This window comes from Centroberyx gerrardi, chromosome 4 (genome assembly GCF_048128805.1).
Source record: "Centroberyx gerrardi isolate f3 chromosome 4, fCenGer3.hap1.cur.20231027, whole genome shotgun sequence".
Lineage (NCBI taxonomy): Eukaryota > Metazoa > Chordata > Actinopteri > Beryciformes > Berycidae > Centroberyx > Centroberyx gerrardi.
The window spans coordinates 32,356,654-32,378,341 of NC_136000.1; the positions used below are offsets into that span (position 1 = coordinate 32,356,654).

Here is a 21,688-nt window from a genome sequence, read left to right on the forward strand (position 1 = left end):
TACATAAAATGTTAAAATCGTCCATATATATTGCACATTTGGAGGTCAATCCCCCGCTCCCCGGGATTGCCACCCCATTGATTCTTTGGTCCCTTCTCAAGATCTGTGCCAACGGCTCTATACAGGTCACGTAGAGGAGGGCTGATAACGGACAACCCTGACGGACACCGCAGTGTATGTTAACTGCTTTTGTTAGATGCCCATTAACAACAAATCTGCTGGTAATGTCCCGGTACAGCAATCCCACCCAAGCTATAAACCTTTCTGGAAACCCCATTTTTTGCAGTACCTGGAAAAGGTACTGGTGCGAGATCCGATCAAAGGCTTTCTCAAAATCTAAATTTAGGACTACTAGCCGGATGTTTCTGTCTCTCGCATAACAGATGGTGTCTCGGATCAGTACGAGGCTGTCGGTGATCTTCCTCCCCGGGATGGCACAGGCTTGATCCGGGTGAATCACCTCCTCTAAAACCAGGGACATACGAGCAGATAAAAGTTTACTAAAAAGTTTGCAGTCAAGATTTAAGAGGGTGATAGGTCTCCAGTTTTTCAGTTCAGTCCTGTCATTTTTTTTGTATAGTAGAGTCACTATCCCTGCTCTAAAACTGTCAGGTAGTCTGTCTAGTCCTTCGAAATCCATAAAAACAGAAAGTAGGTCCGGTGCTAAAATGTCCCAAAAAGTCAGATAAAAGTCCAAGGGAAGCCCGTCTTCTCCTGGGGACTTCCCTTTCTTAAAATTTTGTACACATTTATCTAACTCTAAAAGGGTAAAACCTTGGGTTAAAAGCACACTGTCCTTTACTGTTTTGTCAATGAATTTTAAAACCTCTGTCATGGTGTCTGTTTTAATATTTTTTTCTTTGTAAAGATCCCCGTAAAAGCTCTCTATAGTGTCTTTGATTTCTTCTGTTGTGTTTGCTGTGTACCCACTTTCTTTTTTTAGTTGTAAAATACCCCCCCCTTTGTTGACAATTTTCTTAAAAAAATATCTGGTACACTTTTCCCCTTCCTCGATCTCCCTTTCTTTACTTCTTAGAATGACACCCTTACTTTTAATGTCTGCTAAAACCGACATTTCTGTTTTGACTTGTTTAATATCTTCGCTAAAATCCATGCCCTGTTGCTGTAGTTTAAAATAGCGCTGTAGTCGCTTCTGCAGTCCCAGCATGCGTCTGTTTTCCTTATCTTTTTTCTTTTTACCTGCCTTTCTAAAAAAAGTCTGGGTCTTTCCCTTCACCATTTCCCACCAGTGTGCACGTGTGTCGTACAAGTCTTGAAGGGTCTGCCACTCTTTAAGTCTGATAAGATGATATCTGATGATATCTGATAAGAACAGATACTACACTTGATCTTAGCCAAAAGGCCGAGAAGCGATAACCCCTGGCCGTTGGCAGCACAAGGCCGCCCCTCCGGTCCGGTCCGTCCTCGTCGGGGTGTCACAGTATTTTGCCATAACAACTGCTGGTGCTTAGCACCTCCGCCCACGGAGTCTCTGGTGTACTTGTTGACCTAGTTTTCTATTTCCTTGCACAACGGTACAGGGCTCAGCCAAAGTGCTAAGCCCGCCAAAAATACCTTTAACTCTTTGGTGTTACTCTCCACGGAAGTCTTTAGTAAAAGGCGAAAGACTTATGCGTTATGAAGAGAAACCAGAGTAAGTACAGCCTCCGGCCACAAGAGCAGCCAAAGACCCTAGTCGTCTCGGTCAACAGCTTCACGGTGCTCCCCGTTTGGCTAGCTGCATAGCAAAGTACAGGCCACGCCTTTGCTGGCACTCCACCCCGCCTTCTCAGGAGCTTAATCCAATCCGATGACCCGGAAACTCATGCGTAGCCATTGCGCGCAGGCTCCTAGAGCCACTGCAATGACTGGTCAATCCCCCGTGCTCAAAATCACTGGTCTTGTTGTGTTAAAGTGCGCAAAGCTTGAGGGGAACAGGCCGCGCTTGTTTGTACAGCATGTCTACCCGTCGGGGCAATTGAACCCTTGTCCCCTGCGCAACAAGTAGGAAGATTGGCCACTGTACTAAGCAGGAGCACACTCTTTCACACCCTGAATAAGCTACCGGTGAGAATAGATTAGCTAAGGCAAACGGGGAGAAAACGCAGCACAGGCTGCTTTGACCAATTTCGAGGCGCACAAAAGCGCCGTCCACTTTGTTCTTGGTCTTTCGGTCAAATTAGGTATGACTTGCAGACTGGCTTTCCATGTTTTCAAACATTGCTTTTCCACAGAGTGAGAGAAGGGTGCACCGTTCCCAGCGGCACTGCAATACCGGGTCGATGCGTGGAGCGAACGGAGCAAGCCCCTTTTTCAACTCCTGGTTCTAAAAATCCGTTTAATATGTTGTCCCCTTATAGAGGACGTATCAGATATTAAACTGATAAGAACAGATACTACACTTGATCTTAGCCAAAAGGCCGAGAAGCGATAACCCCTGGCCGTTGGCAGCACAAGGCCGCCCCTCCGGTCCGGTCCGTCCTCGTCGGGGTGTCACAGTATTTTGCCATAACAACTGCTGGTGCTTAGCACCTCCGCCCACGGAGTCTCTGGTGTACTTGTTGACCTAGTTTTCTATTTCCTTGCACAACGGTACAGGGCTCAGCCAAAGTGCTAAGCCTGCCAAAAATACCTTTAACTCTTTGGTGTTACTCTCCACGGAAGTCTTTAGTAAAAGGCGAAAGACTTATGCGTTATGAAGAGAAACCAGAGTAAGTACAGCCTCCGGCCACAAGAGCAGCCAAAGACCCTAGTCGTCTCGGTCAACAGCTTCACGGTGCTCCCCGTTTGGCTAGCTGCATAGCAAAGTACAGGCCACGCCTTTGCTGGCACTCCACCCCGCCTTCTCAGGAGCTTAATCCAATCCGATGACCCGGAAACTCATGCGTAGCCATTGCGCGCAGGCTCCTAGAGCCACTGCAATGACTGGTCAATCCCCCGTGCTCAAAATCACTGGTCTTGTTGTGTTAAAGTGCGCAAAGCTTGAGGGGAACAGGCCGCGCTTGTTTGTACAGCATGTCTACCCGTCGGGGCAATTGAACCCTTGTCCCCTGCGCAACAAGTAGGAAGATTGGCCACTGTACTAAGCAGGAGCACACTCTTTCACACCCTGAATAAGCTACCGGTGAGAATAGATTAGCTAAGGCAAACGGGGAGAAAACGCAGCACAGGCTGCTTTGACCAATTTCGAGGCGCACAAAAGCGCCGTCCACTTTGTTCTTGGTCTTTCGGTCAAATTAGGTATGACTTGCAGACTGGCTTTCCATGTTTTCAAACGTTGCTTTTCCACAGAGTGAGAGAAGGGTGCACCGTTCCCAGCGGCACTGCAATACCGGGTCGATGCGTGGAGCGAACGGAGCAAGCCCCTTTTTCAACTCCTGGTTCTAAAAATCCGTTTAATATGTTGTCCCCTTATAGAGGACGTATCAGATATTAAACTGATAAGAACAGATACTACACTTGATCTTAGCCAAAAGGCCGAGAAGCGATAACCCCTGGCCGTTGGCAGCACAAGGCCGCCCCTCCGGTCCGGTCCGTCCTCGTCGGGGTGTCACAGTATTTTGCCATAACAACTGCTGGTGCTTAGCACCTCCGCCCACGGAGTCTCTGGTGTACTTGTTGACCTAGTTTTCTATTTCCTTGCACAACGGTACAGGGCTCAGCCAAAGTGCTAAGCCCGCCAAAAATACCTTTAACTCTTTGGTGTTACTCTCCACGGAAGTCTTTAGTAAAAGGCGAAAGACTTATGCGTTATGAAGAGAAACCAGAGTAAGTACAGCCTCCGGCCACAAGAGCAGCCAAAGACCCTAGTCGTCTCGGTCAACAGCTTCACGGTGCTCCCCGTTTGGCTAGCTGCATAGCAAAGTACAGGCCACGCCTTTGCTGGCACTCCACCCCGCCTTCTCAGGAGCTTAATCCAATCCGATGACCCGGAAACTCATGCGTAGCCATTGCGCGCAGGCTCCTAGAGCCACTGCAATGACTGGTCAATCCCCCGTGCTCAAAATCACTGGTCTTGTTGTGTTAAAGTGCGCAAAGCTTGAGGGGAACAGGCCGCGCTTGTTTGTACAGCATGTCTACCCGTCGGGGCAATTGAACCCTTGTCCCCTGCGCAACAAGTAGGAAGATTGGCCACTGTACTAAGCAGGAGCACACTCTTTCACACCCTGAATAAGCTACCGGTGAGAATAGATTAGCTAAGGCAAACGGGGAGAAAACGCAGCACAGGCTGCTTTGACCAATTTCGAGGCGCACAAAAGCGCCGTCCACTTTGTTCTTGGTCTTTCGGTCAAATTAGGTATGACTTGCAGACTGGCTTTCCATGTTTTCAAACGTTGCTTTTCCACAGAGTGAGAGAAGGGTGCACCGTTCCCAGCGGCACTGCAATACCGGGTCGATGCGTGGAGCGAACGGAGCAAGCCCCTTTTTCAACTCCTGGTTCTAAAAATCCGTTTAATATGTTGTCCCCTTATAGAGGACGTATCAGATATTAAACTGATAAGAACAGATACTACACTTGATCTTAGCCAAAAGGCCGAGAAGCGATAACCCCTGGCCGTTGGCAGCACAAGGCCGCCCCTCCGGTCCGGTCCGTCCTCGTCGGGGTGTCACAGTATTTTGCCATAACAACTGCTGGTGCTTAGCACCTCCGCCCACGGAGTCTCTGGTGTACTTGTTGACCTAGTTTTCTATTTCCTTGCACAACGGTACAGGGCTCAGCCAAAGTGCTAAGCCCGCCAAAAATACCTTTAACTCTTTGGTGTTACTCTCCACGGAAGTCTTTAGTAAAAGGCGAAAGACTTATGCGTTATGAAGAGAAACCAGAGTAAGTACAGCCTCCGGCCACAAGAGCAGCCAAAGACCCTAGTCGTCTCGGTCAACAGCTTCACGGTGCTCCCCGTTTGGCTAGCTGCATAGCAAAGTACAGGCCACGCCTTTGCTGGCACTCCACCCCGCCTTCTCAGGAGCTTAATCCAATCCGATGACCCGGAAACTCATGCGTAGCCATTGCGCGCAGGCTCCTAGAGCCACTGCAATGACTGGTCAATCCCCCGTGCTCAAAATCACTGGTCTTGTTGTGTTAAAGTGCGCAAAGCTTGAGGGGAACAGGCCGCGCTTGTTTGTACAGCATGTCTACCCGTCGGGGCAATTGAACCCTTGTCCCCTGCGCAACAAGTAGGAAGATTGGCCACTGTACTAAGCAGGAGCACACTCTTTCACACCCTGAATAAGCTACCGGTGAGAATAGATTAGCTAAGGCAAACGGGGAGAAAACGCAGCACAGGCTGCTTTGACCAATTTCGAGGCGCACAAAAGCGCCGTCCACTTTGTTCTTGGTCTTTCGGTCAAATTAGGTATGACTTGCAGACTGGCTTTCCATGTTTTCAAACGTTGCTTTTCCACAGAGTGAGAGAAGGGTGCACCGTTCCCAGCGGCACTGCAATACCGGGTCGATGCGTGGAGCGAACGGAGCAAGCCCCTTTTTCAACTCCTGGTTCTAAAAATCCGTTTAATATGTTGTCCCCTTATAGAGGACGTATCAGATATTAAACTGATAAGAACAGATACTACACTTGATCTTAGCCAAAAGGCCGAGAAGCGATAACCCCTGGCCGTTGGCAGCACAAGGCCGCCCCTCCGGTCCGGTCCGTCCTCGTCGGGGTGTCACAGTATTTTGCCATAACAACTGCTGGTGCTTAGCACCTCCGCCCACGGAGTCTCTGGTGTACTTGTTGACCTAGTTTTCTATTTCCTTGCACAACGGTACAGGGCTCAGCCAAAGTGCTAAGCCCGCCAAAAATACCTTTAACTCTTTGGTGTTACTCTCCACGGAAGTCTTTAGTAAAAGGCGAAAGACTTATGCGTTATGAAGAGAAACCAGAGTAAGTACAGCCTCCGGCCACAAGAGCAGCCAAAGACCCTAGTCGTCTCGGTCAACAGCTTCACGGTGCTCCCCGTTTGGCTAGCTGCATAGCAAAGTACAGGCCACGCCTTTGCTGGCACTCCACCCCGCCTTCTCAGGAGCTTAATCCAATCCGATGACCCGGAAACTCATGCGTAGCCATTGCGCGCAGGCTCCTAGAGCCACTGCAATGACTGGTCAATCCCCCGTGCTCAAAATCACTGGTCTTGTTGTGTTAAAGTGCGCAAAGCTTGAGGGGAACAGGCCGCGCTTGTTTGTACAGCATGTCTACCCGTCGGGGCAATTGAACCCTTGTCCCCTGCGCAACAAGTAGGAAGATTGGCCACTGTACTAAGCAGGAGCACACTCTTTCACACCCTGAATAAGCTACCGGTGAGAATAGATTAGCTAAGGCAAACGGGGAGAAAACGCAGCACAGGCTGCTTTGACCAATTTCGAGGCGCACAAAAGCGCCGTCCACTTTGTTCTTGGTCTTTCGGTCAAATTAGGTATGACTTGCAGACTGGCTTTCCATGTTTTCAAACGTTGCTTTTCCACAGAGTGAGAGAAGGGTGCACCGTTCCCAGCGGCACTGCAATACCGGGTCGATGCGTGGAGCGAACGGAGCAAGCCCCTTTTTCAACTCCTGGTTCTAAAAATCCGTTTAATATGTTGTCCCCTTATAGAGGACGTATCAGATATTAAACTGATAAGAACAGATACTACACTTGATCTTAGCCAAAAGGCCGAGAAGCGATAACCCCTGGCCGTTGGCAGCACAAGGCCGCCCCTCCGGTCCGGTCCGTCCTCGTCGGGGTGTCACAGTATTTTGCCATAACAACTGCTGGTGCTTAGCACCTCCGCCCACGGAGTCTCTGGTGTACTTGTTGACCTAGTTTTCTATTTCCTTGCACAACGGTACAGGGCTCAGCCAAAGTGCTAAGCCCGCCAAAAATACCTTTAACTCTTTGGTGTTACTCTCCACGGAAGTCTTTAGTAAAAGGCGAAAGACTTATGCGTTATGAAGAGAAACCAGAGTAAGTACAGCCTCCGGCCACAAGAGCAGCCAAAGACCCTAGTCGTCTCGGTCAACAGCTTCACGGTGCTCCCCGTTTGGCTAGCTGCATAGCAAAGTACAGGCCACGCCTTTGCTGGCACTCCACCCCGCCTTCTCAGGAGCTTAATCCAATCCGATGACCCGGAAACTCATGCGTAGCCATTGCGCGCAGGCTCCTAGAGCCACTGCAATGACTGGTCAATCCCCCGTGCTCAAAATCACTGGTCTTGTTGTGTTAAAGTGCGCAAAGCTTGAGGGGAACAGGCCGCGCTTGTTTGTACAGCATGTCTACCCGTCGGGGCAATTGAACCCTTGTCCCCTGCGCAACAAGTAGGAAGATTGGCCACTGTACTAAGCAGGAGCACACTCTTTCACACCCTGAATAAGCTACCGGTGAGAATAGATTAGCTAAGGCAAACGGGGAGAAAACGCAGCACAGGCTGCTTTGACCAATTTCGAGGCGCACAAAAGCGCCGTCCACTTTGTTCTTGGTCTTTCGGTCAAATTAGGTATGACTTGCAGACTGGCTTTCCATGTTTTCAAACGTTGCTTTTCCACAGAGTGAGAGAAGGGTGCACCGTTCCCAGCGGCACTGCAATACCGGGTCGATGCGTGGAGCGAACGGAGCAAGCCCCTTTTTCAACTCCTGGTTCTAAAAATCCGTTTAATATGTTGTCCCCTTATAGAGGACGTATCAGATATTAAACTGATAAGAACAGATTTTTTTTCTTTCGAAAAAATTTATTGACACTTTTTTCAAAAAGTCGTACACTGTTTACAATCATAAAATCCTTCACAAACACACATCTTTTCAAAATACAACAAACAAATAAATACTCTGTAAAACCACGTTCCTTTGTTTAAAACAATAAAAGCAATTGTTTTAAAGTGGATTACAGATAAGATAACATTGTATTAAAAGTTGTGGAAAATAAATAAATAAATGAATAAATAAATAATTGTCTCTGTGTATATCAGTGTACATTCGTTGTGCAGGGGCGGGATGAGTCCCTAACAAGGATCAACTCATCCCGCTCTCCCGAACAGCTTTGGGTCTCTCGGAACCTGTTCCTGGTGCTCAGAGGGGACCCTCTCCCTTCTGCTCCTTCCCACCTGCCACACCCGGAGAGCCAGGCCGCCGCTGCCTTGACCCTTTATTTGTGTGGCTCCGGCTCCCACGTCCGAATGGGCACAGAGGCGATTCTTCTTTGTGGCTGCGTCCTAGGCCTGCCGCCTGCAGCGACGGCTGCTTGCACCGCCGCTGTGGCCATCTGGATCGCAGCCACGGGGGAGATCTGCATGTGCTTCCTTACCAGCAGGTTTCTGGAGGTCCATATGGCGTCTTTGATGGCGGCCAGGGTGAGCCACTGTTTGGCAAAGTCTGCTGGTAATGTTTGTTCCTGGCCCACCCCGTACAGCACTAGCTGTGCTGTCAGGACCTCCCCTGCTGGTAAGTACGGGAATTTTAGGGAGCCGGCCATTGCCCACTGGTCTACAGCAGCGCTGCACTCCCAGAGCAGATGCCTCACCGACTCAGGTGCGCCACACCCCGGTCGGGGGCAAGTTGAGAGCGTTGACATGCCCCGGGAGTGCATTACGGACCTGACTGGGAGGATCTCATGAGCCACCATCCACGACAGGTCCCGGAGTCTGTTCGGGAGGGCGGGATGGTTTACGTTGCGCCAAACTGTTGAGGACTCACCTATTGTGAGCCCGCGCACTGGATACATTGATTCCCGCTCCTGCACAACAGAGAGAAGAGAGCGATGGTGGGTTAAAATAGACAGCTCCTCTTGCTCTAGTTTAAAATGCTTTAAGAATTTCCGGATAAAAGCGTAGGCCGGTGGCAGATTAAAAGACACAGGTACTCTAAGATCAACGGGTAAAACTTTTAGGTGTCTGAGGTAGGACCCCATCCAGAATCGTGCCATTGCTGTCGTTTTGTCATCTCTGGATGGGGCTGTGGCGTAGGTGATGTGCAGGGTGCTGTATCGGCTTCCTAAAAACTGGTGTAGGTCCGGGACTCCCTTTCCTCCTTTCTCTTTCGGCTTTTTCATCACCTCTCTCCTCAGCCTCTCCCACTTGGACCCCCACAGGAAATAAAAGATGGCGCGTTCCAGATCTAAAAGCACTCTTCGTGGTGGGATAAAAACAGAACTGATTAATAAAAGCAAAGGTAAAATCACTGCTTTAATGATTAAAACCTTTCCTTCCATTGTCAGTCTTCTAAGTCCCCAGTACCCTAGTCTCTGTCTAACTTTCCCTACCACGTCTGGCCAGTTTCCTTTTCCTCCCCCCTCCCTGTCAAATTTAACCCCCAGTATTTTTTGGTCAGTCTGGGTCACAGTCAAGGGGAGTCCTGTCGTCTCGGTCGCTGTCCACGGTCCGTAAGTTTGGGCTTGAGTCTTATCTCGGTTAAGCTTTGACCCAGAGGCCTGTCCGAACCAGTCAGTCAAGTCCAGTGTCCTGTTGACAGATAAAAGGTCAGTACATAAAATGTTAAAATCGTCCATATATATTGCACATTTGGTGGTCAATCCCCCGCTCCCCGGGATTGCCACCCCATTGATTCTTTGGTCCCTTCTCAAGATCTGTGCCAACGGCTCTATACAGGTCACGTAGAGGAGGGCTGATAACGGACAACCCTGACGGACACCGCAGTGTATGTTAACTGCTTTTGTTAGATGCCCATTAACAACAAATCTGCTGGTAATGTCCCGGTACAGCAATCCCACCCAAGCTATAAACCTTTCTGGAAACCCCATTTTTTGCAGTACCTGGAAAAGGTACTGGTGCGAGATCCGATCAAAGGCTTTCTCAAAATCTAAATTTAGGACTACTAGCCGGATGTTTCTGTCTCTCGCATAACAGATGGTGTCTCGGATCAGTACGAGGCTGTCGGTGATCTTCCTCCCCGGGATGGCACAGGCTTGATCCGGGTGAATCACCTCCTCTAAAACCAGGGACATACGAGCAGATAAAAGTTTACTAAAAAGTTTGCAGTCAAGATTTAAGAGGGTGATAGGTCTCCAGTTTTTCAGTTCAGTCCTGTCATTTTTTTTGTATAGTAGAGTCACTATCCCTGCTCTAAAACTGTCAGGTAGTCTGTCTAGTCCTTCGAAATCCATAAAAACAGAAAGTAGGTCCGGTGCTAAAATGTCCCAAAAAGTCAGATAAAAGTCCAAGGGAAGCCCGTCTTCTCCTGGGGACTTCCCTTTCTTAAAATTTTGTACACATTTATCTAACTCTAAAAGGGTAAAACCTTGGGTTAAAAGCACACTGTCCTTTACTGTTTTGTCAATGAATTTTAAAACCTCTGTCATGGTGTCTGTTTTAATATTTTTTTCTTTGTAAAGATCCCCGTAAAAGCTCTCTATAGTGTCTTTGATTTCTTCTGTTGTGTTTGCTGTGTACCCACTTTCTTTTTTTAGTTGTAAAATACCCCCCCCTTTGTTGACAATTTTCTTAAAAAAATATCTGGTACACTTTTCCCCTTCCTCGATCTCCCTTTCTTTACTTCTTAGAATGACACCCTTACTTTTAATGTCTGCTAAAACCGACATTTCTGTTTTGACTTGTTTAATATCTTCGCTAAAATCCATGCCCTGTTGCTGTAGTTTAAAATAGCGCTGTAGTCGCTTCTGCAGTCCCAGCATGCGTCTGTTTTCCTTATCTTTTTTCTTTTTACCTGCCTTTCTAAAAAAAGTCTGGGTCTTTCCCTTCACCATTTCCCACCAGTGTGCACGTGTGTCGTACAAGTCTTGAAGGGTCTGCCACTCTTTATACTGCTCCCTGAACTGGCTAACTAACTCCCTATCCTCTAACAGGGAGCAGTTGAGCTTCCACAGACCACTTCCTGTTGTCAAACCCGAAAAAGGTGAGAGGGTGCAGGAGAGCATTATGTGATCAGAGAAGAAAACAGGGGTCAATCTAGCATCGGTTGGCGGGCAGTCCCTTGTAAAAATATAGTCTATGCGAGAGGCTCTGTTGCCGTCACCACTGAACCAGGTGAAGCCTTCCTCTCCGGGATGCATGATTTTAAAACAGTCTTGGAGTTTAAAATCCCTGCATAAACCCTGCAATAAACACGATGTTTTATCAATTTTAAAATCCTCCCCTGCCCCCTTCCTATCCTTGCTGGATAAAACACAGTTAAAATCCCCTCCTACCACTAGCGGTGCCCTACCCAGCAAGTGGGACTGCAGGTCTTCTAAAAGGTCATACCTGTCGTTTCTGTCGTTAAAACCATAAATATTTAGTACGTTAAAATCCTTTCCCATGTACGTCAGATGTGCTAAAAGTGCCCGCCCGTCTCTCACCACAGTGCTGCCCTTCACCAGAATAGAGGGGTTTTGAATTAAAATGGCCACTCCATCGTTCCTGTTTTCATTTGATCCGCTCCATATGGATTCTTGTGGCCACTTCTCCTCCCATTCCCTGTAGTGTTTTAAAAACGGTATGGCACACTCCTGGAGTAAAAACACATCTGCATTAAAAGCACTCAGAAAGGATAAAACTGTTGTGGCTCTAACTCCTGACCTCACACTTCTCACATTGAGGGTGGAAATGATGAGGGTCATGTGTATTATGTTTAAAACAACAGGCATGACAGTTTAAAAGAATTGAAATAACAGGGTTAAAAACCTAAAAGAGAAATGCAGCTAACCAAATAATTGTGAATGCAGCTCTTCCTTTCCCTTTATGGGGGAAAGGGGAGGGGTCTGAGCTCCATTCCCTTTCCGGACTCTGGCAGCTGGTCTTGGGGGTAATGCCGCGTTCAGTACTGAGTCCTTGGGGGTTGATTGCAGAGCTACATTTAAAAAGGAGACCTGGTTTGGAGAACTGGAGGGGAAGACTCTGGACTCCTCCACAGACGAGCTGTCTGAGGGGTACACAGCTCTCCCCCGCTTCCCTGAGGCTCCAGGAGTCTCAGGGGACAGTTCTGAAGCAGGCCTCTTGATTTGCTGGGCATCGGGGAGGGGGCCATCATTTCCAGTTCCGCTCTCTGCCTGCATTGCCTCCTCTCCCTCAGCACTCTCCATTTGTGGGGCAATAACAGGCCCCTCCCCCTCTCCCGCCTCACCTGATCCCTCTCCTCCAACCACAGGATTTGGCGGGAGATTTGAATTTTCTAGCCCAGCCTTTTCAATTTGCTCTCCAACTGCCTCCCTTTGTCCACCATCTTGTTCCTCATTCTCGGCCTTCTTGTTAGCCTTTAGCTTGTTGGCAAAGGATTTTGGGCAATCTCTGAAGATATGATTTGACTCTCCACAAAGATTACACTTTCTGCCATTTGGACACTGCTCAAAAGCATGCCCAATTTCTCTACACTTCCCACAAACAATTTTTTGGCACGCTTCTACCAGGTGCCCATGCTCACCACACTTGCGGCAGAGCTTGGGTTGTCCCTGGTAGTGAATGTAGCCTCTGTTGTCTCCCAGAACTATCATTGATGGCAGATGTTTCAGGCCCTGGTAGCCCTGGGGGTCCTGCCATTGTTGAATGGGGACCCTCCAGGCGCAAGTCCAAATGCCATCCTCATCTCTCACTTTGGTAGCCTGGCCCTTAACAGTGCAATATCTTCCCAGCCACAAACAAATGTCATCTGCATTCACTGTCTCATTGAACATTCTGACAATAACCACTTTTGAGGCATTGTCAGTCAGTTTCTCTACATTGAAAGCAGAAAACTGGGTTTTTACCTTTTCAAAGCGTGTCCAAAATTCTCTATGCACAATCGCGGATCCGAAACTTACATCGAATCCTTTGTTGAAGGGAAGGGTCAAAATACAATTCAAGTCCTTTGCCGTGAAACCTAATGCCTTTTGTATGAGCTTCCTGGAGAAGTCCATTCTGGACATCTCCAGGAGCCTGCCATCTTTTTCTTTAAACTTAAAACGCACGCTGTGGTGCCTCCGCATGCCGGCATGGCCAGCCGACATGGTGGGGACACCACACGTTAAGAACAATTAAGAAAACTAAACCACCACGTACAAAAGCCAAAGAACTAAAAACAGGGCTAAAAAGGAGAATAAAACAGTGAAATCACTCCTAAAAGATGAAATACAAAACACTTACCTTTTCTCGGGTGGTTTGGTCTTGGTGAAGGTCTCACAGAGGGCAGGCAAGCAAAGACTCTGAGCCGATGAATTCCTGTTGGTGAAAGAAATACAACCACAAAAAATTGTAATATTTTTCACTTTAGGAATAAATATATTATCCTCCCAAGTGTGGGTAACAATCAATGCCACAAACAGGCAAGAATTTTTACCACCAGCAGGAGGCGATCGCAGTCTTAGCCAAAAGGCCGAGAAGCGATAACCCCTGGCCGTTGGCAGCACAAGGCCGCCCCTCCGGTCCGGTCCGTCCTCGTCGGGGTGTCACAGTATTTTGCCATAACAACTGCTGGTGCTTAGCACCTCCGCCCACGGAGTCTCTGGTGTACTTGTTGACCTAGTTTTCTATTTCCTTGCACAACGGTACAGGGCTCAGCCAAAGTGCTAAGCCCGCCAAAAATACCTTTAACTCTTTGGTGTTACTCTCCACGGAAGTCTTTAGTAAAAGGCGAAAGACTTATGCGTTATGAAGAGAAACCAGAGTAAGTACAGCCTCCGGCCACAAGAGCAGCCAAAGACCCTAGTCGTCTCGGTCAACAGCTTCACGGTGCTCCCCGTTTGGCTAGCTGCATAGCAAAGTACAGGCCACGCCTTTGCTGGCACTCCACCCCGCCTTCTCAGGAGCTTAATCCAATCCGATGACCCGGAAACTCATGCGTAGCCATTGCGCGCAGGCTCCTAGAGCCACTGCAATGACTGGTCAATCCCCCGTGCTCAAAATCACTGGTCTTGTTGTGTTAAAGTGCGCAAAGCTTGAGGGGAACAGGCCGCGCTTGTTTGTACAGCATGTCTACCCGTCGGGGCAATTGAACCCTTGTCCCCTGCGCAACAAGTAGGAAGATTGGCCACTGTACTAAGCAGGAGCACACTCTTTCACACCCTGAATAAGCTACCGGTGAGAATAGATTAGCTAAGGCAAACGGGGAGAAAACGCAGCACAGGCTGCTTTGACCAATTTCGAGGCGCACAAAAGCGCCGTCCACTTTGTTCTTGGTCTTTCGGTCAAATTAGGTATGACTTGCAGACTGGCTTTCCATGTTTTCAAACGTTGCTTTTCCACAGAGTGAGAGAAGGGTGCACCGTTCCCAGCGGCACTGCAATACCGGGTCGATGCGTGGAGCGAACGGAGCAAGCCCCTTTTTCAACTCCTGGTTCTAAAAATCCGTTTAATATGTTGTCCCCTTATAGAGGACGTATCAGATATTAAACTGATAAGAACAGATTTTTCTTTCGAAAAAATTTATTGACACTTTTTTCAAAAAGTCGTACACTGTTTACAATCATAAAATCCTTCACAAACACACATCTTTTCAAAATACAACAAACAAATAAATATGAATACTCTGTAAAACCACGTTCCTTTGTTTAAAACAATAAAAGCAATTGTTTTAAAGTGGATTACAGATAAGATAACATTGTATTAAAAGTTGTGGAAAATAAATAAATAAATGAATAAATAAATAATTGTCTCTGTGTATATCAGTGTACATTCGTTGTGCAGGGGCGGGATGAGTCCCTAACAAGGATCAACTCATCCCGCTCTCCCGAACAGCTTTGGGTCTCTCGGAACCTGTTCCTGGTGCTCAGAGGGGACCCTCTCCCTTCTGCTCCTTCCCACCTGCCACACCCGGAGAGCCAGGCCGCCGCTGCCTTGACCCTTTATTTGTGTGGCTCCGGCTCCCACGTCCGAATGGGCACAGAGGCGATTCTTCTTTGTGGCTGTGTCCTAGGCCTGCCGCCTGCAGCGACGGCTGCTTGCACCGCCGCTGTGGCCATCTGGATCGCAGCCACGGGGGGGATCTGCATGTGCTTCCTTACCAGCAGGTTTCTGGAGGTCCATATGGCGTCTTTGATGGCGGCCAGGGTGAGCCACTGTTTGGCAAAGTCTGCTGGTAATGTTTGTTCCTGGCCCACCCCGTACAGCACTAGCTGTGCTGTCAGGACCTCCCCTGCTGGTAAGTACGGGAATTTTAGGGAGCCGGCCATTGCCCACTGGTCTACAGCAGCGCTGCACTCCCAGAGCAGATGCCTCACCGACTCAGGTGCGCCACACCCCGGTCGGGGGCAAGTTGAGAGCGTTGACATGCCCCGGGAGTGCATTACGGACCTGACTGGGAGGATCTCATGAGCCACCATCCACGACAGGTCCCGGAGTCTGTTCGGGAGGGCGGGATGGTTTACGTTGCGCCAAACTGTTGAGGACTCACCTATTGTGAGCCCGCGCACTGGATACATTGATTCCCGCTCCTGCACAACAGAGAGAAGAGAGCGATGGTGGGTTAAAATAGACAGCTCCTCTTGCTCTAGTTTAAAATGCTTTAAGAATTTCCGGATAAAAGCGTAGGCCGGTGGCAGATTAAAAGACACAGGTACTCTAAGATCAACGGGTAAAACTTTTAGGTGTCTGAGGTAGGACCCCATCCAGAATCGTGCCATTGCTGTCGTTTTGTCATCTCTGGATGGGGCTGTGGCGTAGGTGATGTGCAGGGTGCTGTATCGGCTTCCTAAAAACTGGTGTAGGTCCGGGACTCCCTTTCCTCCTTTCTCTTTCGGCTTTTTCATCACCTCTCTCCTCAGCCTCTCCCACTTGGACCCCCACAGGAAATAAAAGATGGCGCGTTCCAGATCTAAAAGCACTCTTCGTGGTGGGATAAAAACAGAACTGATTAATAAAAGCAAAGGTAAAATCACTGCTTTAATGATTAAAACCTTTCCTTCCATTGTCAGTCTTCTAAGTCCCCAGTACCCTAGTCTCTGTCTAACTTTCCCTACCACGTCTGGCCAGTTTCCTTTTCCTCCCCCCTCCCTGTCAAATTTAACCCCCAGTATTTTTTGGTCAGTCTGGGTCACAGTCAAGGGGAGTCCTGTCGTCTCGGTCGCTGTCCACGGTCCGTAAGTTTGGGCTTGAGTCTTATCTCGGTTAAGCTTTGACCCAGAGGCCTGTCCGAACCAGTCAGTCAAGTCCAGTGTCCTGTTGACAGATAAAAGGTCAGTACATAAAATGTTAAAATCGTCCATATATATTGCACATTTGGTGGTCAATCCCCCGCTCCCCGGGATTGCCACCCCATTGATTCTTTGGTCCCTTCTCAAGATCTGTGCCAACGGCTCTATACAGGTCACGTAGAGGAGGGCTGATAACGGACAACCCTGACGGACACCGCAGTGTATGTTAACTGCTTTTGTTAGATGCCCATTAACAACAAATCTGCTGGTAATGTCCCGGTACAGCAATCCCACCCAAGCTATAAACCTTTCTGGAAACCCCATTTTTTGCAGTACCTGGAAAAGGTACTGGTGCGAGATCCGATCAAAGGCTTTCTCAAAATCTAAATTTAGGACTACTAGCCGGATATTTCTGTCTCTCGCATAACAGATGGTGTCTCGGATCAGTACGAGGCTGTCGGTGATCTTCCTCCCCGGGATGGCACAGGCTTGATCCGGGTGAATCACCTCCTCTAAAACCAGGGACATACGAGCAGATAAAAGTTTACTAAAAAGTTTGCAGTCAAGATTTAAGAGGGTGATAGGTCTCCAGTTTTTCAGTTCAGTCCTGTCATTTTTTTTGTATAGTAGAGTCACTATCCCTGCTCTAAAACTGTCAGGTAGTCTGTCTAGTCCTTCGAAATCCATAAAAACAGAAAGTAGGTCCGGTGCTAAAATGTCCCAAAAAGTCAGATAAAAGTCCAAGGGAAGCCCGTCTTCTCCTGGGGACTTCCCTTTCTTAAAATTTTGTACACATTTATCTAACTCTAAAAGGGTAAAACCTTGGGTTAAAAGCACACTGTCCTTTACTGTTTTGTCAATGAATTTTAAAACCTCTGTCATGGTGTCTGTTTTAATATTTTTTTCTTTGTAAAGATCCCCGTAAAAGCTCTCTATAGTGTCTTTGATTTCTTCTGTTGTGTTTGCTGTGTACCCACTTTCTTTTTTTAGTTGTAAAATACCCCCCCCTTTGTTGACAATTTTCTTAAAAAAATATCTGGTACACTTTTCCCCTTCCTCGATCTCCCTTTCTTTACTTCTTAGAATGACACCCTTACTTTTAATGTCTGCTAAAACCGACATTTCTGTTTTGACTTGTTTAATATCTTCGCTAAAATCCATGCCCTGTTGCTGTAGTTTAAAATAGCGCTGTAGTCGCTTCTGCAGTCCCAGCATGCGTCTGTTTTCCTTATCTTTTTTCTTTTTACCTGCCTTTCTAAAAAAAGTCTGGGTCTTTCCCTTCACCATTTCCCACCAGTGTGCACGTGTGTCGTACAAGTCTTGAAGGGTCTGCCACTCTTTATACTGCTCCCTGAACTGGCTAACTAACTCCCTATCCTCTAACAGGGAGCAGTTGAGCTTCCACAGACCACTTCCTGTTGTCAAACCCGAAAAAGGTGAGAGGGTGCAGGAGAGCATTATGTGATCAGAGAAGAAAACAGGGGTCAATCTAGCATCGGTTGGCGGGCAGTCCCTTGTAAAAATATAGTCTATGCGAGAGGCTCTGTTGCCGTCACCACTGAACCAGGTGAAGCCTTCCTCTCCGGGATGCATGATTTTAAAACAGTCTTAGAGTTTAAAATCCCTGCATAAACCCTGCAATAAACACGATGTTTTATCAATTTTAAAATCCTCCCCTGCCCCCTTCCTATCCTTGCTGGATAAAACACAGTTAAAATCCCCTCCTACCACTAGCGGTGCCCTACCCAGCAAGTGGGACTGCAGGTCTTCTAAAAGGTCATACCTGTCGTTTCTGTCGTTAAAACCATAAATATTTAGTACGTTAAAATCCTTTCCCATGTACGTCAGATGTGCTAAAAGTGCCCGCCCGTCTCTCACCACAGTGCTGCCCTTCACCAGAATAGAGGGGTTTTGAATTAAAATGGCCACTCCATCGTTCCTGTTTTCATTTGATCCGCTCCATATGGATTCTTGTGGCCACTTCTCCTCCCATTCCCTGTAGTGTTTTAAAAACGGTATGGCACACTCCTGGAGTAAAAACACATCTGCATTAAAAGCACTCAGAAAGGATAAAACTGTTGTAGCTCTAACTCCTGACCTCACACTTCTCACATTGAGGGTGGAAATGATGAGGGTCATGTGTATTATGTTTAAAACAACAGGCATGACAGTTTAAAAGAATTGAAATAACAGGGTTAAAAACCTAAAAGAGAAATGCAGCTAACCAAATAATTGTGAATGCAGCTCTTCCTTTCCCTTTATGGGGGAAAGGGGAGGGGTCTGAGCTCCATTCCCTTTCCGGACTCTGGCAGCTGGTCTTGGGGGTAATGCCGCGTTCAGTACTGAGTCCTTGGGGGTTGATTGCAGAGCTACATTTAAAAAGGAGACCTGGTTTGGAGAACTGGAGGGGAAGACTCTGGACTCCTCCACAGACGAGCTGTCTGAGGGGTACACAGCTCTCCCCCGCTTCCCTGAGGCTCCAGGAGTCTCAGGGGACAGTTCTGAAGCAGGCCTCTTGATTTGCTGGGCATCGGGGGGGGGGCCATCATTTCCAGTTCCGCTCTCTGCCTGCATTGCCTCCTCTCCCTCAGCACTCTCCATTTGTGGGGCAATAACAGGCCCCTCCCCCTCTCCCGCCTCACCTGATCCCTCTCCTCCAACCACAGGATTTGGCGGGAGATTTGAATTTTCTAGCCCAGCCTTTTCAATTTGCTCTCCAACTGCCTCCCTTTGTCCACCATCTTGTTCCTCATTCTCGGCCTTCTTGTTAGCCTTTAGCTTGTTGGCAAAGGATTTTGGGCAATCTCTGAAGATATGATTTGACTCTCCACAAAGATTACACTTTCTGCCATTTGGACACTGCTCAAAAGCATGCCCAATTTCTCTACACTTCCCACAAACAATTTTTTGGCACGCTTCTACCAGGTGCCCATGCTCACCACACTTGCGGCAGAGCTTGGGTTGTCCCTGGTAGTGAATGTAGCCTCTGTTGTCTCCCAGAACTATCATTGATGGCAGATGTTTCAGGCCCTGGTAGCCCTGGGGGTCCTGCCATTGTTGAATGGGGACCCTCCAGGCGCAAGTCCAAATGCCATCCTCATCTCTCACTTTGGTAGCCTGGCCCTTAACAGTGCAATATCTTCCCAGCCACAAACAAATGTCATCTGCATTCACTGTCTCATTGAACATTCTGACAATAACCACTTTTGAGGCATTGTCAGTCAGTTTCTCTACATTGAAAGAACAGATGATAAGAACAAATACTACACTTGATCTTAGCCAAAAGGCCGAGAAGCGATAACCCCTGGCCGTTGGCAGCACAAGGCCGCCCCTCCGGTCCGGTCCGTCCTCGTCGGGGTGTCACAGTATTTTGCCATAACAACTGCTGGTGCTTAGCACCTCCGCCCACGGAGTCTCTGGTGTACTTGTTGACCTAGTTTTCTATTTCCTTGCACAACGGTACAGGGCTCAGCCAAAGTGCTAAGCCCGCCAAAAATACCTTTAACTCTTTGGTGTTACTCTCCACGGAAGTCTTTAGTAAAAGGCGAAAGACTTATGCGTTATGAAGAGAAACCAGAGTAAGTACAGCCTCCGGCCACAAGAGCAGCCAAAGACCCTAGTCGTCTCGGTCAACAGCTTCACGGTGCTCCCCGTTTGGCTAGCTGCATAGCAAAGTACAGGCCACGCCTTTGCTGGCACTCCACCCCGCCTTCTCAGGAGCTTAATCCAATCCGATGACCCGGAAACTCATGCGTAGCCATTGCGCGCAGGCTCCTAGAGCCACTGCAATGACTGGTCAATCCCCCGTGCTCAAAATCACTGGTCTTGTTGTGTTAAAGTGCGCAAAGCTTGAGGGGAACAGGCCGCGCTTGTTTGTACAGCATGTCTACCCGTCGGGGCAATTGAACCCTTGTCCCCTGCGCAACAAGTAGGAAGATTGGCCACTGTACTAAGCAGGAGCACACTCTTTCACACCCTGAATAAGCTACCGGTGAGAATAGATTAGCTAAGGCAAACGGGGAGAAAACGCAGCACAGGCTGCTTTGACCAATTTCGAGGCGCACAAAAGCGCCGTCCACTTTGTTCTTGGTCTTTCGGTCAAATTAGGTATGACTTGCAGACTGGCTTTCCATGTTTTCAAACGTTGCTTTTCCACAGAGTGAGAGAAGGGTGCACCGTTCCCAGCGGCACTGCAATACCGGGTCGATGCGTGGAGCGAACGGAGCAAGCCCCTTTTTCAACTCCTGGTTCTAAAAATCCGTTTAATATGTTGTCCCCTTATAGAGGACGTATCAGATATTAAACTGATAAGAACAGATTTTTTCGTTCGAAAAAATTTATTGACACTTTTTTCAAAAAGTCGTACACTGTTTACAATCATAAAATCCTTCACAAACACACATCTTTTCAAAATACAACAAACAAATAAATATGAATACTCTGTAAAACCACGTTCCTTTGTTTAAAACAATAAAAGCAATTGTTTTAAAGTGGATTACAGATAAGATAACGTTGTATTAAAAGTTGTGGAAAATAAATAAATAAATGAATAAATAAATAATTGTCTCTGTGTATATCAGTGTACATTCGTTGTGCAGGGGCGGGATGAGTCCCTAACAAGGATCAACTCATCCCGCTCTCCCGAACAGCTTTGGGTCTCTCGGAACCTGTTCCTGGTGCTCAGAGGGGACCCTCTCCCTTCTGCTCCTTCCCACCTGCCACACCCGGAGAGCCAGGCCGCCGCTGCCTTGACCCTTTATTTGTGTGGCTCCGGCTCCCACGTCCGAATGGGCACAGAGGCGATTCTTCTTTGTGGCTGCGTCCTAGGCCTGCCGCCTGCAGCGACGGCTGCTTGCACCGCCGCTGTGGCCATCTGGATCGCAGCCACGGGGGGGATCTGCATGTGCTTCCTTACCAGCAGGTTTCTGGAGGTCCATATGGCGTCTTTGATGGCGGCCAGGGTGAGCCACTGTTTGGCAAAGTCTGCTGGTAATGTTTGTTCCTGGCCCACCCCGTACAGCACTAGCTGTGCTGTCAGGACCTCCCCTGCTGGTAAGTACGGGAATTTTAGGGAGCCGGCCATTGCCCACTGGTCTACAGCAGCGCTGCACTCCCAGAGCAGATGCCTCACCGACTCAGGTGCGCCACACCCCGGTCGGGGGCAAGTTGAGAGCGTTGACATGCCCCGGGAGTGCATTACGGACCTGACTGGGAGGATCTCATGAGCCACCATCCACGACAGGTCCCGGAGTCTGTTCGGGAGGGCGGGATGGTTTACGTTGCGCCAAACTGTTGAGGACTCACCTATTGTGAGCCCGCGCACTGGATACATTGATTCCCGCTCCTGCACAACAGAGAGAAGAGAGCGATGGTGGGTTAAAATAGACAGCTCCTCTTGCTCTAGTTTAAAATGCTTTAAGAATTTCCGGATAAAAGCGTAGGCCGGTGGCAGATTAAAAGACACAGGTACTCTAAGATCAACGGGTAAAACTTTTAGGTGTCTGAGGTAGGACCCCATCCAGAATCGTGCCATTGCTGTCGTTTTGTCATCTCTGGATGGGGCTGTGGCGTAGGTGATGTGCAGGGTGCTGTATCGGCTTCCTAAAAACTGGTGTAGGTCCGGGACTCCCTTTCCTCCTTTCTCTTTCGGCTTTTTCATCACCTCTC

The 21,688-nt window shown here is 48.3% G+C and overlaps 14 non-coding genes and 4 pseudogenes across 14 annotated transcripts; all 18 read right to left on the minus strand.

Annotated features, from left to right (window-relative positions):
• Window positions 1-1,275: 1,275 nt before the first annotated feature.
• On the minus strand, window positions 1,276-1,375 carry LOC144538882 (U2 spliceosomal RNA; annotated as a pseudogene).
• Window positions 1,376-1,542: 167 nt separating this feature from the next.
• On the minus strand, window positions 1,543-1,658 carry LOC144538980 (U5 spliceosomal RNA). The gene has a single exon (XR_013504702.1). It is a non-coding gene; the product is annotated as a U5 spliceosomal RNA (small nuclear RNA).
• Window positions 1,659-2,241: 583 nt separating this feature from the next.
• On the minus strand, window positions 2,242-2,432 carry LOC144539082 (U2 spliceosomal RNA). Its single transcript, XR_013504803.1, has one exon. It is a non-coding gene; the product is annotated as a U2 spliceosomal RNA (small nuclear RNA).
• Window positions 2,433-2,599: 167 nt separating this feature from the next.
• Window positions 2,600-2,715, minus strand: LOC144538654 (U5 spliceosomal RNA). The gene has a single exon (XR_013504440.1). It is a non-coding gene; the product is annotated as a U5 spliceosomal RNA (small nuclear RNA).
• A 583-nt stretch (window positions 2,716-3,298) lies between these two features.
• Window positions 3,299-3,489, minus strand: LOC144539093 (U2 spliceosomal RNA). Its single transcript, XR_013504814.1, has one exon. It is a non-coding gene; the product is annotated as a U2 spliceosomal RNA (small nuclear RNA).
• Window positions 3,490-3,656: 167 nt separating this feature from the next.
• On the minus strand, window positions 3,657-3,772 carry LOC144538982 (U5 spliceosomal RNA). The gene has a single exon (XR_013504704.1). It is a non-coding gene; the product is annotated as a U5 spliceosomal RNA (small nuclear RNA).
• Window positions 3,773-4,355: 583 nt separating this feature from the next.
• Window positions 4,356-4,546, minus strand: LOC144539104 (U2 spliceosomal RNA). The gene has a single exon (XR_013504825.1). It is a non-coding gene; the product is annotated as a U2 spliceosomal RNA (small nuclear RNA).
• Window positions 4,547-4,713: 167 nt separating this feature from the next.
• Window positions 4,714-4,829, minus strand: LOC144538983 (U5 spliceosomal RNA). Its single transcript, XR_013504705.1, has one exon. It is a non-coding gene; the product is annotated as a U5 spliceosomal RNA (small nuclear RNA).
• Window positions 4,830-5,412: 583 nt separating this feature from the next.
• LOC144539116 (U2 spliceosomal RNA) lies at window positions 5,413-5,603 on the minus strand. Its single transcript, XR_013504836.1, has one exon. It is a non-coding gene; the product is annotated as a U2 spliceosomal RNA (small nuclear RNA).
• A 167-nt stretch (window positions 5,604-5,770) lies between these two features.
• LOC144538984 (U5 spliceosomal RNA) lies at window positions 5,771-5,886 on the minus strand. The gene has a single exon (XR_013504706.1). It is a non-coding gene; the product is annotated as a U5 spliceosomal RNA (small nuclear RNA).
• Window positions 5,887-6,469: 583 nt separating this feature from the next.
• On the minus strand, window positions 6,470-6,660 carry LOC144539127 (U2 spliceosomal RNA). The gene has a single exon (XR_013504847.1). It is a non-coding gene; the product is annotated as a U2 spliceosomal RNA (small nuclear RNA).
• Window positions 6,661-6,827: 167 nt separating this feature from the next.
• Window positions 6,828-6,943, minus strand: LOC144538985 (U5 spliceosomal RNA). Its single transcript, XR_013504707.1, has one exon. It is a non-coding gene; the product is annotated as a U5 spliceosomal RNA (small nuclear RNA).
• A 583-nt stretch (window positions 6,944-7,526) lies between these two features.
• On the minus strand, window positions 7,527-7,704 carry LOC144538859 (U2 spliceosomal RNA; annotated as a pseudogene).
• Window positions 7,705-13,445: 5,741 nt separating this feature from the next.
• LOC144538986 (U5 spliceosomal RNA) lies at window positions 13,446-13,561 on the minus strand. Its single transcript, XR_013504708.1, has one exon. It is a non-coding gene; the product is annotated as a U5 spliceosomal RNA (small nuclear RNA).
• Window positions 13,562-14,144: 583 nt separating this feature from the next.
• Window positions 14,145-14,319, minus strand: LOC144538839 (U2 spliceosomal RNA; annotated as a pseudogene).
• Window positions 14,320-19,204: 4,885 nt separating this feature from the next.
• Window positions 19,205-19,320, minus strand: LOC144538894 (U2 spliceosomal RNA; annotated as a pseudogene).
• A 167-nt stretch (window positions 19,321-19,487) lies between these two features.
• On the minus strand, window positions 19,488-19,603 carry LOC144538987 (U5 spliceosomal RNA). The gene has a single exon (XR_013504709.1). It is a non-coding gene; the product is annotated as a U5 spliceosomal RNA (small nuclear RNA).
• Window positions 19,604-20,186: 583 nt separating this feature from the next.
• On the minus strand, window positions 20,187-20,371 carry LOC144538843 (U2 spliceosomal RNA). Its single transcript, XR_013504622.1, has one exon. It is a non-coding gene; the product is annotated as a U2 spliceosomal RNA (small nuclear RNA).
• Window positions 20,372-21,688: the final 1,317 nt, after the last annotated feature.